The sequence below is a fragment of the Diadema antillarum genome, unplaced genomic scaffold (assembly GCF_040938485.1).
Source record: "Diadema antillarum isolate AM-2024a unplaced genomic scaffold, OU_Dant_1.0 scf00000071, whole genome shotgun sequence".
Lineage (NCBI taxonomy): Eukaryota > Metazoa > Echinodermata > Echinoidea > Diadematoida > Diadematidae > Diadema > Diadema antillarum.
Window position 1 is genome coordinate 13,535,001 of NW_027270960.1, and position 5,008 is coordinate 13,540,008.

The following is a 5,008-nucleotide window of genomic DNA, read 5'->3' on the forward strand; positions in this document are numbered from 1 at the left end:
GGACAACAATGAAATATAAAGAAATTTTAACAAAAATTATTTTTTCATGAAAACCAAAAATTCCATCAACTTGATACTGACATATGTTAAGGGTACCAATTATTCCCCCTTCTTTCTGAAAGCGGTAAGGCAAGTGCTCTTTCATAATGCTAGAAAAGTGAATTTTTGTTGATTTTCCTTTATATTTTCTTTGTATTGCTGTCCACTTATACGTCATAACCTCTAGTAGTCTCCTCATCCAACGGTTCCAACACCATAACTTTTGCATCGATTGTCCGAATTTCCTCAAACTCTCAATGATGTGTTCTGCTAATGTTGTTGCTTTCACTCAATCCACATTGCTCTTTGGGTTTACCTTCCCTTTAATCTATAAACTTTGATTTTGTTCAAAACTCCAACAATGCGTTTGAAATACCCTACAAGGGACGTGTTGTCACTAATCACCCCTATTATAAACTACTTGATCACAATCTTCCAAAGATGAGAGGGACAAAATTAGAATGGGACCTAGGGCAGTGAATTCTGGTTTTATTGACAGTTTCTGAAATATTCCATAAAGAATTCCAAACTCTTTTAAAGGGACATTCCAGACGATTTCATAACATTTCACATGTAGTGCTAAAATCGATAGTGCCACTTAGAGATGTGTGAAATTTGGTGTGGTCCTAGAGAAGATAAAGGAATACTCTTGAAAACCTTAAAAATCTTAAAGACATGCTCCACTAAACAAGGATGATGACATATATAGGAGACACATTTTCCAGCAATGTATAGCGATGAAAATGAATGAATGAATGAATGAATGAATGAATGAATGAATGAATGAATGAGTAATAAAATGAATGAATAATAAAAATGAATGAATAATGAAAATAAATGAATGAATGAATGAATGAATGAATGAATGAATGAATGAACGAATGAATGAACGATGCATTTGCATCACAACACCACTTGGTCAACAAGTTCATCTGAGTAGAATTTATGCATGCTTTCTTCAATTGTTCTGCTCCCTATAGCTGAGCACACGATCATGCTTTTTTTTTAACGTGAAGTTGTTGTATCATCAGTCTTGTTCATTGTGGTTGGTAAAGAATTTTGAAAACATTTTATTCCTCATCCCCATCTCTATACATTCTGAAACCCAGTACCCAGTTCACATGGTTAGTTCATAGGCATTCATAATAATTATGCTAAAATCTGAAAATTATCCGGAAGTTTCCTTTTTTGGGGAGAGGAACCATGCCCCTCTTTTTCCTTCCGGTCACACACCTACATATACATGAACATACAGGATACAGACAGACAGACAGACAAACAGACACACATTCCATATATATATATATATATATATATATATATATATATATATCCAAACATGTCGCGAATTCACGTATTGGCTCCAATATAACGAAGAATCAAGAAATAATCTAGTAATGCATTATTTCGCCAATAAAGAATGAGTTTATTGTACTTGAGTACAATTGTACTTGAGTATAATCTGTTGTGTGTGAGCAAGGTGAGTGTGTGTGCATGCACGCTTGTCCAGGTGCAGTGTGTTTATATATGTATATATATATATATATATATATATATATATATATATATATAAATGTTCATGAATTACTGTATTTAGAGAATTAAATCGAAAATCACGCGTCCGACAACCGTTGATCATAGCCTTATTCTCATGACCTAACACTCTAATCTTTCAACGACAGACAATAATTTTCCATTGCTTTCTATTGTTGTGTAATGACATACAAAGTTGTCGCTACCCCTCCCGCTGTAATATGGTGACCCTTCCACAATGATTCCAGTCAATGACCCCTACCAATATACTCTCGACCTCCACCGAGTCCCCGACCTTCATCATCCCTCGAGTAACAAACATCAAGTGACGTCTAGTGCCATCTAATTTATGACAAAGTTTAGTCAAACGCAAACATCCTCCCCTCCCCCCAGAGAGTATACTTAGAATTGTTTTTGAATCCAAATCCAAGAATTCCTCCTCCTTCTTAAACTAATCCCTCCTTTGCTTCTATAACAACCGAAGTTTTACCCAATGGAAACTCCTCTTTCCTTTCAAGCACCGTAAAGACTCCACCCCCATTCACCCATTTATTATAGGGTGAATTATTCCCCATAGAGACGAGTGGTAAAATTCAAATCTAAAAAAAATCTGTAGAATAGCTGGTAACCTGAAAAAGTGTGGTATACCCTTTCACTCAACCAATTTTCAGGGGGGGGGGGGTCTTCAGCTCAAACGCTGTCCAAGTGTTCGAAAAGCCATACTACGAGTTCTTTTTACTAAAAAAAAAATCACATATTTTCTGTGCATGCACCCAATCAAATATAGTTTCTTCAAATTCCATGGGAAAAGCTTTCACCTTCAACAGTGTTCAAACGCCAAAATGCAGTTTGTAGAGGAATTTGTACTCAACATCTACCATGTTTTTTTCAGTTTGTTTGTTTGTTTGTTTGTTTAAGTTGGTTTTTTTTTTTTTTGGTCTTTTGCCAAACTGCCTTTTCTGATTTGTAATTATTTTTTCTTCATTTATTTTAGTATCTTTGGGACGATTTTGCGATGCGGTCAGGGATATTCCCTTATATTTACATGTGTGAGCCCTATATATGTTTGTTTGTTTTATTGTTCCATATTCCACATTTCAACAAATACATAAACCATAAACATAAGAATACAAAAGCATGGATGAATTGTCAAGTACATCTTTTAAGACAATATAACATGTGAAATATGTGGAATCTGCATAGAAGCATTGCTTGTAGGGTGTAGATTCCCAGATGCGGATGTGAGATTAATTCTTACTTATTATATGCAATTGAAGGAATGACAATTTGTGAATTGGGGAAATTAAACGTCGAAGAATAAAATAGAAAAAGAATACAAAGAAAACGATGTCCGCGGCACAAGACTTCTTGAGAGTTGCGTGATCACCCGAGCGAGGTACAAGTCAGAGAGAGTGTACAATATCAGAAATACAAAATATGCAGCAAGGAGGTTCGGGAGATAGTAGGAAATCACGAGCGAGGCACATGTTACATAATCGATAATAACAGTAATGCGAAGTATGAATAGAGAATGTTGAGAAGGATTGAAGAATAGCTATAAGTATGAATTCAAAAAAAGAAGTTTAAGTTTGTGCTTAAAAGAATTAAGAGACTGAGATTGGATTATTTCTCTGTCCAACTCATTCCAAAATGTACTACAGTCCTGTAGTAGTTATTGTTTTTAAAGCAGATACGGTCCGTACAGGAGAAAGATGAAAAGAATCTTTTTGTCTAGTAGGGTAAGAATGAACTTCGGTATTTTTAACACATATCGAAGAAAACACATCAGGTAGACCACCTGAGTTTACCTGATACATAAATGATCCGATATTGAAATAATATGAATCCTGGATCTTAAGTGTTCTACTGAAAAAGAATAAGGCATTGGTGTGTTCCAGAAATGTAGCGAAGTTAATTATCCGTATAGCTCTTTTCTGTATCAATAATAAAGAATTAAGTCTAGTTGTACAGCAGAGTCCCCATGCCAATATTCCTTAACCTATATAAGGCAATAAAAGAGTAGAATGCAATGAATGCAGAACATGCTTAGGAAAATATTGTTTTAACTTATACATAACACCTACATTTTTTTACAGTAATTTACGCAAAGAATCAACATGAGCTTTCCATGCCAACTTACAATCAATATAAAGACCAAGTAATTTTATATGTTCAACCTGATTCAATTCCACGTTAGTTACAAACAACTTGCCCGGTATATGTTACAACCAAAGATGATAGAGTGTCCTCTATCGTCTATCATGGCTTCTTTGGTTACAAGTGTATAATCAATGCGTATCATTCAAGGTATGATGTATATGATGTGATGCAGAGAAGACTTAGAATCTGAAGCTCGAAGGGAGAAAATCGCTCCCAAACACCTTTCGTATAAATTGTTCTTTGAAATAAACTCAACTGTGTGCCACGATGCTTCAATCATGAACTGTTGTAGGTCCATGATTCAACGGGGTGCTGTTCGTTATTCCGAAGGTTCGTTTATCCGAAACACACAAATTCCCTATACCTAGAGGTTCGTTAATCCAAAAATGAAAACGGGTTCATTAATCCGAACATTTGTGGCGTTATTCCGAAGGTTCGTTATTCCGAAGATTTGTTAATCCGAAAATGAAATTCGGAAAAACGAACCTTCGGAATAACGAATCTTCGGACTGAAGAGCCTTCGGAATAACGAACCTTCGGAATAACGAGCTGTAACCGATTCAACGTACCTTTTTAAAGGGGATGGCTAGTAACTTATCAGTGAAAATCAGTGGGAATGCTGGGGGATGATTGTTCCAATCCTTGTGGGATTCATTTAAAAGAACATTATATATCTATTGCTGTGTGAAAATTATTTGCTTCAGAATGGTCTCAAAATCAAGTAATGAGCAGTTCAATGTTTCTAGGTTAGTATGCCTGTACAGTGTCGGGGCGATCGTTAACGGCCCGTTAACGATCATCAAAAAAACGACCGTCAAAAAAAGTACAAATCGGTTGCATGACTACGTAGGCCTTTACTTTAACTTTAGATAAGCTGAACAAAACATCGAAATATTGCAACTGATTGACAAATTGCCCGAGATCGATGAAATAAGCACTGAATTGATCAGTGTTTTAGTAGTAGCCAAGATTTAAAAAAAAAAACTAAAAAAAAACTTGGCGTACCATACTCGAGCAGGATTCTGAAGTGCCAGTGAGAGTGACTCGTGAGTAAAAATAATTATGACTGCCAAGAAGCGAGTGACAACATCAATGTGGAAGAGACGGCTGAAATCTTGTCAGAGAAAGACAACAGCTTTACACTAGCACGGTATAACTGCGTTGAAAATGCACACAGTTTAACTACCACCTGATATTCACTATTCACAGTTATTGCATACAGTCAAACGGTTGAGCTCGTAATCTCAATTCGTGCTTTTTAGAAATAATAACTCTC